General features: G+C 45.9%; 1 pseudogene; it reads right to left on the minus strand.

The window, feature by feature from the left end:
- Positions 1–7,518: 7,518 nt before the first annotated feature.
- LOC100713428 (olfactory receptor 11L1-like) lies at positions 7,519–8,550 on the minus strand (annotated as a pseudogene).
- Positions 8,551–13,624: the final 5,074 nt, after the last annotated feature.

Raw genomic sequence — 13,624 nt, forward strand, 5'->3', positions numbered from 1 at the left:
TCTTCTAAATACATTCCTCCTAGGGTTTCCTGAGATGGGCTGGAGGTTTGAGGTTGTAATTTGGCCTTTCGTTTTGTCATTTTCGTATATTTCTGTGTTTCAAGTGTTATTTGAAAGCTTCCTCAGGATCTGTTGAAAATCCCCTTCTATGTTTGCAGCTACTGAGACTCTGGCACCACGCTACCCCAAGCCATTGGGCCTGCAGAACCAATAGCCCTCCTCTGCTTGTTCAGAACTCCACAGTTCCAGACAAGCTGGGCCTCAGGGACACTGTGTGCCCACCTGCCCCTTGGAAGCTCCACAGCTCTTCAATCACAGCTGGGTTAGGGTACTCACCACAGCCCGCAGTGCTTCAGGAGCCTGTGATCCCTCCCTGCTTGCAGAGATATCCACAGTCCTCCAGACAAAGGAAGGGGCTTCTGCAGGCACTCCAGATCTGCCCAGCTCCTCCTCTGCACAAGGATGGCTAGGCGCAGCTGGGCTCGGGGGATAGTGTAGGCCCGCCCACCCGTCGGGAGCTCAGCAGACCTCCAAGTGTAGCTGGGATGGGGAGGCGGATGTAGTGGCCTCTAACCCACTGCTCCACTTCACTGCAACCAGAAGCCTGGGGGTTCTGGAACTGTCTGAGATTTGGGCAGAGTGTGCTGGGCTCTCACCACAGGCCGAGGTGCCTCAGGAACCTGCGATCCCTCCCTGCTTGCAGAGATATTCAGTCCTCCAGACAAAAGAAGGGGCTTCTGCAGGCACTCCAGATCCGCCCAGCTCCTCCTCTAGCTGCCTTTCATAAAAAAAAAAAAAAAAATCTCTGAAAACCATGGGTCACTCTCTAGAATAAATTCATAGCATTGTGGTTTTTAATATACAGTTAATAGAAATATAAAGTTGATAGGAATTTTTACATTATTTAAACAGTGAAACTGAAGTCTTTTTCTTTTCTTAGAAGACAATCCTATTCCTTATAAGTAAATTATCTATTCATAAGTTAAATTTTGGAAATCAAATATTTCAAGGTAAAAATCATGCTTTGTAAACACAGGATACCATTTTCTGATTCAGTAATTTCCACAAACTGCACAAAAACTGCTTGGTAGAAATGAGCCCAATGTGCAAAGTTACCGAAAGCCACTGGCTGTGGTTAAATTCCTAGCTTTCCTGCTGATTCAGGTCTTTGTTTCAAGTCCTCCACTGCTGTCTCATGTTCCAAGCCAGGGAACTTAGAAGTACATGTTAAAAGTCACTGGCTCCCCAATGACCCAGAAACTGGTTTCTCTTTTAGATAGGCTGGGGCTGAAGGGGTCAGAGGAAGGCTGAGTTAATTCAAAAGCAAATGCTTCTCTGTTTTCCTGAAAATCTTTTCACTGACTTACTCTCCTAATTTCTCTTTCTTACAGTTTCTGTGTACTTGAGGAACCTAAATTATTAAGTAATTGTATTTCTGTTGAAAAGTCTCATCTTCCACATGAATAGAATACTGTGTATGCTTGTATCTTAGGAATCACACCCTGTTGGAGTGTCCAACAAATGGTAACTAGTTACTGTTTGATTACTGTATTTCCATTGTCTTCACATGTAATTGTCTAATACAAACTTCTGAATGGAAGAATCTCACAGCGAAGCCACAGAAGAGCAGGAAAATGATTGGCTCACAGTGAAATGCTCTCTGCTTCTCAGCAGTGATCAGGGCTGTTTGTGAAATCCCTCCACCCACTCCCTTCTCACACTGCTTCCTACCTTCAACCTCCTGCTCTTTACTAAGAGGAAAGGGGAACTTTTAAAAAAGTTTCCTTAATTTGTAAAGAATCCAGTTTTCACTGAATGGTGAAATACAGAATATTAATTCACTTAAATCCTTTATTCTTCCTGGGAAATGTTACACTGAATGTCAGTGTTGAGAAGATTAGATTGGAAGAGCAGGACAAAGGGAAGTGTAGCAGTTAGAGGAAGCTGTGCCCAGAAGTGCAGTGTGAATGAGGCCTTGCTGGGGTGGAGATGAGAGGAGCTGAGACTGCAGCCAGCGGGGCTCCTGCTCAGGTTCCTGGTGCAGGAGAGGAGGGAGCTCCCCTGAAATGTCCTTAAACCCAGGGCGCAGGCTGCGGAATGGCATAGAGGGAGAGAGCACAGGCGCCGGGTGTCTGGGAAGCACAGGGCTTTCTACAGCAGACAGGAAGTGGGGCTCTGTGCACCCCCTGCTGTTCCTCACTGCCTCAGTGGAGACCTGCAGCTCCAAAGCCCCTGAGGCCAGGCTCTAATTCTACACACCACTTATCTCACATTTGATCCTACTGAGCAGATTTTGAACTATCTTGAGCCTGACAGTTTTTATACTCCAGAAAACTATCAACACAGTGTGCTAGCCATACATAAGACAAAGCCTGCAGCCATGAAAGTCACAAGTCACCTCTGTGCTTCCTGTGGCTCTCAGCCTGAGCCTCTTCATCCTCAGTGACATCATTGAGCAACGGGGCATCTTCTCCTGCCTCCTCACCAGGGTTTCCTGCAACTCCTCCCTGCTTTGTGGAAAGAAAGCAGGTTCTGCCTCTCAGCTTTACGTGTTTTCATTTGATCAGCCCCTAAGTCCCCCAAATTCACTATCATAAATGGCTATGGAGAAGTGTCCAGAGTGACAAAAATATTTTGAAGTATCAGAGGCTTTTTTGCTAAAGTGAAACAAAACTGAGAAAACATTTTGATCTTATTATCTGGAGGTGCACAGGAAATGGGTTGGTGTCAGAGCAGTTGAATTCACAAAGTGAAGGTAACCCCATGGCTGCCTGCAATGTCTCTCCAACAGCTCCCCTTCAGATCATCTGGACCTCATGCTGTATTCTTTCCTATTCTATTCCTGTGGTATGCATTGCTTAAACCATGGATGGTTTCCCTCTGAACTTGAAGCATGATATTCTTAACTCTTTCTTGAGGAAAATTGTGCTCTCTCTCATTTATAGTCTCTTTTACAAGATGTGCCTTTGGTATAATCTACAGTGTCCTGTATGTTTATGTTATTTCTAAAGTATCCCTTAACAGAAATCCTAGCTAGTCACCATTTTGCACAAAATTCGTCTGCTACCACTTCTTTGGCTTTTTGTTTCACAGGGAAAATGATGTACAGAATGCGACAGTGAACTACTGTACAGGTGGGATTTCTTCTCATTTCTTTCTATTTTTTTAGTCACATGAATTTCTGGGTCCATATAATATCACACCCTGCCTGCAAAACAGGCATGGTGATTCTTGGGTAGGTCTCTGGGGTCCTTGCTACAACATTAAATTCATTTCAGTCTCCTCAGTATCACATTCTAATAGTCAGCTTTGCAGTATTCTTAAGCCCTATAAATTCAAGTTTAAAAAGTGAATACAAAGTCTCTTTACAGCAAAATATTTGACAGAAAAGATAGACAAATTGCAGAATAAGAGAAAGCATTTACATCTAAAATAGACAACAGGTTACTACAAGAAGATAACAAAAACATTAATGCCATTAAAAATAGAGAGTTTACCAGAAAATTTTAATATATCCTCAAAATCATGGGGAAAAACAGCAAAACTAAACAGATGGGCTTTACCAACCTGCAAAGCATGGCATCAGTAAGAAAATTGGCAAGGAAAGGAGAGTCTACAGACAGAGAGGGAATTTACAAAACAGACACTTGATGAAGGATTATAGCTAAAACATTAGCAATGAACATGATTGAATGGGGAGAAAATAAATAAGTCAACGTAGAAACACGCAATGGACAAGAATAGACATTTCTCAGAGGAATAGATGATAAACACATGAAACTGCCCAGGGTCACTAATGATCCAGGAAATGCAAGTCCACTCCACCATGCAAGGTCTCCTCACACCCAGTGGTAGGGCTATTAGCCAATTTAAACTGAAAACTGTCAGGGTCGGGAGGGTGGAGAAAGAGTCCCTTGCACAGTGCTACTGGGGTTGAAAATTGGTGCATTTTCAACATAAATTTTCAGCAGAAATTTTCAACAGAAAGCAGCACGGAGCACTCTCACGGGTTAAGAAAAGACCATCGTATTATTCCTACCTGCAGTTATTTGTCCAAAGAATTTAAACCAGGATCCAAAAAGCAGTATCTGCACTCCTGTGTTGATTGAAGCAAATTTAGCAAAATGAATTAAAGGTTGAATCTCTATCCTCTACCCATCATTTATCCTAATTTTTTCTGAAGAAAATTAAATCAGCACCTTATAAACATATCAGCAGTCTCACCCTGCTTGTAGCCTTATTTGCAAGATATGGAAACTGCTCACTTGTCCCCAGGGGATGACTGGTTAAAGACCTCATAGTATACGCGCACGAGGAAACATCACTCTGCTTCATCGAAACAGGAGATGCTGTCGTTTGTAACAACATAGTCCCGGGACGTGGAAGATCCTGTACAAATAACTAGTTGCACCAACACCATCGCCATTGACTACTGTCACATCTGTCATGAGCTAATTGTCCATGTACATAACAGTCTGTGGCGAGGTTCTGGACTCAGTTTCCCTGGGCTGTGTTTGTGTATTTACGGCAGTGTTAGACTGCCCCGCACCCTGTACCTCTGTGCTAAATCTCATGAATGGGTGGCACCGCCTCATAGCTTCAGGTGTCATCTTAGTCTCTGCTGCCCCCTTGGAAAATGTCCAATGAGTGGAAAATTGAGACTACTTTCAGTGAAGCAATTATGAACATTAAAAATGATGAATATAAGAAAGCAAAACTAAATTTAATCATACATTAGAAGCATTTCTTAACCAAGAAGATAGAAACCCCCAAAGTATAAAGGACAAATTCTGAAAATTTGAGTATATAAAAATATAAAAGCTTTATATAATGAAACCATTACAAACAAAAAGTAAACTAGGTTTAATATCTTACCAAATTTCATGGAGAAGCTAATACTTGGAGAATCAGATATTCATACCTTTCACCTCCTTCAGAAGGGTCATTTACACATCAGATTTTAATTCTTTTTATCCTGAATCTCTTCCTTTTTCCTCCATCTCCAGATCCCATTTGCATCTGAGGAAATATTCGTTTCTCTGTTTTCCATTGTTCGGTCTGTTTTATCTTTTAAATTATATATACTTTGGGTAAGAGAAATTGTGCAGTATTTAATCTTATACATCTGCTTTGTTTCATGAAACATTATGGTCTCAAGGTGCATTCCATTTTGTCACAGATGCCTTGCAAAGCAGAGGCAATGCACAGGATGCAGGGTCACAGGATTCCCATGTGAGGTCAACGTGTTGCAGTCCCTTCTGTGACAGACACAAAGTATTCCTTTGTGCATAAATACCATAGTTTCTCTATGAATTCATCTTCTGACAGACACAGTGAGTCTTTTCTGAGACTTAGCTGATCTGTGATACACGTGAGTATGCATAGATCTCTGCAATACAGAGTCTCTAACTCTTGAGATAATGCCTGCATCTCTGAGATGAGAATAGAACATTTATAAATTTCACAGGAAATGGATTTCAATTGCATTCCTCACAGCAGTTAGTTTAAAACAGCAAGAACAAACTCATGAATGGGTTAAGAGTGCATCAGCCCATTGGAGAATCGGGCTTCTCATTCCATTTCCTGTCATAAAACTGATGGTCACTGTCCCTGATCTTCATACTGAAACATTCACCATTTTCAGGAATCAGAAGTGGAAATGGATGCTAATCCAGTCTCCTTTCCACCATTTTAGGGCAGACAGAGTGGCTTCTCTATGTGCTGGACAATCAAATGTTAATTTCCCTTTCTTTCCCACCATTCCACTGTCAGTAAGGCAGAATATTTAACTAAAGAGTGATGTGGCCAGCAAGAATGAGATGTACAGGACACAGGGTCACAGGATTTCCATGTGAGGTCAAAGTGTTCCAGTCCCTTCTGTGACAGACACATTACAAAGTTCTGAAATGATTTCTTTAAAAGTGTGATACACTTAGTCTCCCAGCTGCTAGGACTAAAAATTAATAATAAGAAAATTCATGTAATTGACTCACAGAACACTGAACACCATGGCATGGAGATTGTTTGAAAAGAAACTGAGAATTAAATTGTCATACTATATGTGTCCCACTGTGTCCTCCTCTGTCAAAGTGGGGATGTGGCGGTATCCATAGGTCTCTTCCATTGAGGCTGGAGTGTCCTCCTGCCTCCAGAATATCTTTCTGCCTCAGTCAGTGCACCCTCTTCTACTTGATATTTTCTCTTCATTTCTGCCGTTTCATCTGATTTTGGTTTGCACTCTCCTGGAAGAGTCTTCCTTTTATGAATTTCATTACCAAGCCTAAACCCTCAACCTCCACTCCCACAGGAGGTAAACCACAATAACCCCAGCAAGTCTTGCTTTCTTTTCTCCAAATAGCAGTGAGGCTGCAAATGCAAAATTTATCATGTTTGACTACCTGTGATAGTTAATCATTTATCTTAGTACCAAAAGCAAAATCTCTACAGGGCTTTGAATAATCTGTGAGAGCTAAGTGACCAGTTCCTGCCTTGCACGCTCTAAGATTCTGCACCTGAACCCATCTCCCTGCTTCCTTGGACTCCTCCTGATACTCTTGCGATGCTCCCTGCCTGGTCCAAACCTCACCCCTGCTGTGTGGTACAAAGTACAACAGGAACAGGTGGCTCTCTCCACGCCTGGTGCTGATTCAGACCTTGCTGCTCCATGTCCATGAATACATTCACAGCTCACTTGTTCCCAGAGACTGTCCTGTGCAGAAATGCACCAAGCCCTGGTCACTCACCACGGGTTTCCCTTCCATTCTAGACTTGGTGCTCCATTAAGGCAACATCTTCTTAGCCCTTTCTGTTCATCTCATCTGTGGAGAGTTCAGACCACAGATGGAAACAGTTCATTGCTGGGACCATGGGCAGGAAACACAGAAGTGACCTGCACTGCGGCTGAGTTACAGAGACCACGACCGGGTTTGAGCACTGTGGGGTGCAGCCCTAGATTCCCAGGCTTACTGCAGCACAAGCTATTTCAGAGCTGCTTTTCTTTTCTCACCCTTTCCAACCTCCTTTCCTTGCTCCCTCCCTAAGACCTTCTTGCTTTCCTTAACTTCTTCCTTTTCATTATCTCTCACCATTTCTTAAAATTTCATTTCTAAAAGCATCAATAGTTGTCTAACTTATTAAGAGAGATGTTTGCTACTGTGACAACCCTACATTTCTAGATAATCCATGGCAACACCCATTGATTTCTTTCTTTTGGCATTCATAATTTTATATAATTCTATTTAATAAGCAAGCAGTGTCATCCACCAGGTTCCAGCCTTTTCACAGCACATAAAAATGCAGAGCTTTGTACCTGAACAGGTAGAAGGGCTATAAAAATGAGAGAAGGAATTTCACTGTATAAACTGAATGTAATGTGTACCCAGACACAATACACTACAATTGTACAGTGAGATTTCCATGAAAAAAAAAATGAAAATGTCTAAAGACAAAATTGGTCCTAGAAGAACAGCATATTTTCTGAGCAGCTGCTTGCAGGGAACCCTCAGGTAACCATTTCATCTACTCTTGCAGAATCCACAGAGCATCAGTGATACTCAGAGAAGATGACCCGATCTCGGTGTGTGCACCTAGGACCCTGCCTGTCTGGTGAGGAATCCCTGGCCCTCTTCCGCAGATGCGGCACTTACTTCGCATGACTTTCCTAACTGCCCTCTTATAGTCTCTGTTCCTCAAGCTGTAGATAACGGGGTTCAGCAGTGGAGTGACCACAGTGTAGAAGACGGAGATGATCCTGCAGACTTCCTGTGACAGGTGCACACTGAGACACACGTAAATGGAGATTATGGTCCAGTAGTAGATGCTGACAATCACCAGGTGGGCAGCACAGGTCTTCCTGCGGCCCTCCCTGGGTAGGATCCTCAGAGGATACAATAAAGACGTAGGACACGAGAGTCAGGAGGAAGCAAACGCACAGCATTGCGATGGAGAGGACAAAGATGACTAGCTCTGTGGTGTGGATGCTGGAGCAGGAGCACTGCATTAGCAAGGGGAGGTCACAGAAGAAGTGGTCGATGTGGTTGGACCCACAGAAGTCCAGAGGCAGATCATCAGGGAAGGCAGGAAGCCGGTGCCAAGCCCCATGAGCCAGCAGAGAGCCAGTAGCTTGGTGCAGATGTCCAGACGCATGAGGGAGGAGTAGTGCAGTGGGCTACAGATGGCCAGGTAGTGGTCACGGGTGATGGCAGCCAGCAGGAAGCACTCTTTGGCCCTGAAGCACACGAAGAAGTAGAGCTGCACCATGCAGACTGAGAAGGAGATGGTGTGGGCCCAGGAGACCAGGCTGACCAGCAGGCAGGGCGCGATGGTGGAAGTGTACAGGATCTCCAGCAGGGACAGATACCTGAGGAATGTGTACATGGGTGCATGCAGGCAAGGGTCCTGGCTCACCACTGAGACAATGACCAGGTTCCCGGTAATGGTGAAGAAGTAGATGCCCAGGAAGATGGTAAAGAGCAGGGCTCGCCACTCCAGGAGGCCTTGAAAGCCCGAGAGCTGGAACTCGGTCACAGAGGACATGTTTCGGGGTCCCATTGTCTGTGGGAGGGGGTAGAAAACACTCTTGCAAAGCACATAAGCAAGGCATAAAACATTTGTAATTAATGATATTTGGAGGGGAAGAGATTTTTTAAAAAATAGTTTAGGCTGGTATATACAGGTGATTAGAAGAATAAATGCATAATTCCACCTCCCTTTAATGGGACCGCATTCTGAAATGTCTCACTGAGAGTGGACACTAGGGTTTGGGAAGGGACAGTAGGTTCCAATTCCTGGGGTTCTTTGAATATACACATCTCCAGTCAAAAGACCCTAGTCTAGGGCTGGGGGCATGGCTCAAAGGTAGAGCCCTTGTGTATGCGTTCCATCCGCACAACTGAAAGGGAAAAGATGCAGAGCAGAAGGGGACTCTGGGCAGATCACACACACGGAGGAAAAGCTCGAGAATAAGGATGCTCATGATACACACACATCAAAATAAAGTGTATACCTTAAACACACACAAGGTTCATTTGTCACTGTCAGAAACTGGGACACAGAAATTAACAAGAACAGAGCCCTGTGAAAACCAGGTGCAGACAAGAGCAGCGGCCTCTGTCCCTAGGTCTAGCTTGGCCCAGGCAGAGGAGGAGTAGTGAGGTCCCAGCTCAGTGGGAAGCCCGTTCACCCTGCCCTGGCCCCTGCTGTGCACACTCCCATGTATGAGGGAGGCCCTTGTGGGGTGCTGCTCCCCACACCCTGGGAGGAGCCATTGGGGGGCACAGTGACCTCCACTGCTGAACACCAGGACCCCCTGGGCCTCCTGGTCCTGCTGATCCAAGGGAATAAAACTCTCAACCTACTACATATCTCTAAAAGTCCCTGTTCTCTAAAATCAAAGAATGAATTGTAGGAACAAGGAGGGGGGGCGTGTTAAGAGTAGGATATATTTACTGAAAGAAAGAAAGCTGGTGTCTGAGAGACAGAAGGGGTCCCCAGTGGGTTGCCAAATACCCCACCTTTTCTAAGGTCTTTTATAGAGCAATACCAGGAAGTAAGGCTTGTCTAAGGTAGGAAAAACATGGGAACTGTAAGGCAGGGGGGCAGGAGTTGAGTAAGAACTAGATCAACCAATCAGATTAATTGTTGAGGTAAAATTGACCAAATCAGGGACAAATAGGGAAGCTGGTCATGTAGAGATAGGCATGCTTAACCACAGTGACTCTTCTCTAGGGGCTGGGATGGTGACTCTTGGCTCCCTGGGGGTGATCCATACCTATTTAGAACATCAGTCCTTGATGTTTATACTTAGTGTGTGGTTGCCTTTGATTGCTTTGTCTTTGTCTTGAGACCTGCCACACAGGAGAGGTGACTGTCTCCTCCAAGGTCACAAGGTAGCTGTTCTCCTGCTCTGGTTCCTTTGAGGGCCCAGCCCTGTCTGACTGCCTGTAATATTTCTAACAAACTCAGTGGCCTGTAGCACAACTCCTAGGGGACACCACCTGCGAACTTCTGGAGACAGAGGATCCAGGGGTGCTATGCTCAGAGTCCCAAGGAGAGCTCTGAGTAGTGCTGGTCAGGGCCTCCCAGTCCCAGGGTTCTAGCCCTGGTGTCTCTGCTAGCCCTGTACTTTGCTGGCTCTGTGCCTGGGGGAGGCTTGGTGGTCACGGAGACCCCACTGCACATGCGACACGTTCCTGCATTCATATGTGCATATCAGCACACATACACACACACGCCCACACACACACACACACACGCACACGCACACGCACACGCACACAGGAAGCTTCAGCACTGTGCACTCTTCCATCCCAGGATTCTCCGGCCTTCCAGTCCACAAGGTGGGGTCTCTCGCTGCTTGCCCTTGAGCTGAGGTTTCACAGCCTCCACCTTGGGTCCCAGCTCCTCCCTCTCGTGCCATGGACTCCTTCCTGCCTCCTCCCTACTGGTGACCTCCAGAACTCTGACCGGGCTCCTCCCAGCTTTAGGCCCTACTGTTGTCCTCCTGCCACTGTTCATTCACCATCCTGGGGTGGCCTGCGGACCTCATGTGCTCTGGGATTTACATTCTTTCCTGGCTCCAGACCCCGAAGCCAGCTCTGCATGGCCAATTCCCAATATGAAGTGCGCACTGGGGTCCCCACTCTGGCTCCTCAGTCTTCAGCCTCTCTGGGCTCAGCCTCCTCCTCCTGCCCATGCCAGAGACCTTAAGGTAAGTGCGGGGGTTTCTCAGACCCCTTAGGATATTTACCTGCAAAATCAGCCGCCTTCAACGGGCTGTGCACCAGATTGTGATCTGAGCACCATGCACCCCAATATGGCCTGCTCTCTGGAAATCAGCCCGTCTCTCACCTGCTTCACCGCAGCTGTCCTGGGAAGCTGACGGAACACACGGTTTCTCAGAGAAGCAGCTCCATGAGATGTGGAAAACCAGCAGGCTTTCCAAGGACTGGTGAGCTCCCTGAGACTCGTTGTTGGTAACAAAGTGGGTGCCCTTGGCTTGTCCACCCCCAGTGACCCACTGTCCAGCTACTCTGCCTTTTTAGTCACAGTTGCACTTTGTGCTAGGCTTGGTTTGTCTCCCTCTCCACACGACCCTGTGAGGTGTGGTTTAGGAGGTCTCTTAGCACTTGGGCCTTTGCTGGCAGAGGCTCAGAAGGATGCTGTGTGCCTTGGCTCCCAGGCTGTGGGCTCCAACAGGCCTGAGGATTTCTTGAGCCCTAGCTGGGCTCATGCATTCTCTCAGTAAATTGATGCCATCCCGGACAACAGCCTGTTCATTTTGCCTTCACTTTCTCTCATTTTTCTAATTATGGCGTGGGACTCAACTCAGGATAACAGTGAATGTGCTTCAATTATCCTCTGACACCTCAAGAGCTCTGGATTACTTACTTTTTTTCTGTTACAGTTCTCTGTCCTGGGAAACTTAGGCAAAGTCATCAGCTATTCCTGAATAGACAGTGACCCCAAAGGCTAAGGTTCCTTGATAATGAGGATTAATTCATGGGTCAGTGTAACTTTAGAATCTGACAGCCACAACTGGAACAAGTAAATAGAACCTCTTGTGCCATCTGACACCTGAGCACACAGCACTCCGGCTCCCCCTGAAAGGTGCCACATATCTGCACAAACCCCAGCTCTGTCTTTGCTGCTGGTGCCCAGAGAGCCACACAACAGTGCTGCCATCTGGGCTGAGCCATTGCTGGTCGCCTTCTGACCCCTTGGAGCAGATTCTCCACTTAGTAACCCTGGTTTCCTGGGCCCTGAGCCATGGGGAATGTTGCTCTCCAGATCCTCTGCGATGTCGCCCTGGAGACAGGAAGCAACGAAAGCTGATTTCTGATGTGGGGCTCTGCCCACTGAGACAACTGGGGTGAAACGCTTGGGTACAGATCTTGCATTCCTTTGGATCAGCCACTCCATGACCTTAACTGACCACAAGTGACAATTCCCGCCTTCTCAGTTCAGGGCAATTTTGCTGCATCACACAATGAGATTTCCATCCTTCATAAAACACAATCACCTTTAAAGTTAGTTGTTTAACTACTGGCCTTTGAATGTATTTAAATAATGTTGTAGAGATGCTTTAGGAGCTCACAAGACTTGCCTGTGCCATCTGAGCTCATTCACATTTGTGCAGAAATGGGCCCCTCATGTGCACAGGGGCTGCCTTGGCAGCAGCTGTCACTCAGTAATCATTGACAGCCCAGAGGAAAGGAGGAAAAGCAGGATTACTGGTTTCAGCTGTGAAGAGAAGGGCGTTTTGCCAAAAATTGCTCATGCACCTGTAGGGCAGCAGAGCTGCTAACTGTCCCTTCAACAAAAGCCTTTACTGTTTGTACAAAGTGCAGACAGGATACCCTTGACCACTCTGTAGATTCAAAGATGATGTGTAGGCTGGCCTACTCCAGGAAACTGCCAGGGGGTCTGCCTCAGCCCTGCAAACTAGGGGATACATGGCTCAGAGCTCCCCTCAGTGCAGCAGGGTCATAGTGGTGTTTTCCTGATTTGCGGTTTGCTCATTTTTGTGTAAGAAATACTCTCATAATATACAATTGCAAATAGCAAATACAACAACCATTCTGTAAAACTTCCAGAAACTTAACATTTGGCTTTCACAAACTGGTAATAGGGTGGCTCTAGCATATCACCGTCTCACTATGGCTTTGTAGTAAGTTGTGATATCTAGTAGTGCAAATTCTCAAATTCTGTTGGTTTTAAAATTTGTTTACTTCAAGTGAACTTGCTTCAAGTTCATAATCAATATCGCTCTGCATTTATTTAGATTTTTTGCTTTCTTATATCAATTTTTAGTTTTCAATAGAGTGACATTGCACAGTTTACTAAATTTCTTGAGCTTGTTCATTGTCAGCAGAAACTGTAGTTATGTACTTGGGAGGAAGTGGGAAAGCAGCTTACAGCAAGGCTAGAGAGAAACGAAACCAGCACAAACCTACCAGGACCTCCGTAGACTATTAAAGGGATGTTTAACAGGGAGAAACTGCTGCCTTCTGCTGCTGTTACCATTTCTCACAGGCTGTCCAGGGCATGGGAGGAACCAAAGAGCTCTGGGGAGCCTGGAGCTTGGCCTGGACAAGGGAGGGGGGAGGAACGATGGTTGTTTCAGCTGATGGAGGAAATGTCATGGTTCCAACGTAATGTAAGTTGATGGACTTCATACTGGTTCTGAAGGATTGTTCCACCTGTGTTATGATGGTAAAGTTGTGAAATGGTAAAATAAGCCCATCTTTGTATCCGGAAACTGGTTTAAAAACTACATGTGTCTGACTGCCAGGTTGACTAAAGGCGGACTCGAGTGGCTGATACGTGTGTCCATCTGAGAAGTTTGGGAGCTTGGCTAAGTGACCTGGTGGGGCAGGTCCTCACTTTGTAAACACCCTCGTCCTGTGCAGGAGGCGAGCACAGATGTGGTGCGCATGCTGCAGCCACCCTAGGAGGAGCCTGCTTGCAGTATGGGATGAAAAGGAGGTTTATTCTTACCCTACCTTTATTCCTTGGCTGCTTTTCTTGTCTTCTGCTGCCATGCACTGTTCCTCCTCAGATGCCATTCAGCAGGCTTCTCTTTCCAATGCCACCTCCCATCAAAATGCCTCTGCCTCATGTAAAC

The sequence above is a fragment of the Cavia porcellus genome, unplaced genomic scaffold (assembly GCF_034190915.1).
Source record: "Cavia porcellus strain 051 isolate PalLab524CR breed Dunkin Hartley unplaced genomic scaffold, mCavPor4.1 scaffold_2, whole genome shotgun sequence".
Classification (NCBI taxonomy): domain Eukaryota; kingdom Metazoa; phylum Chordata; class Mammalia; order Rodentia; family Caviidae; genus Cavia; species Cavia porcellus.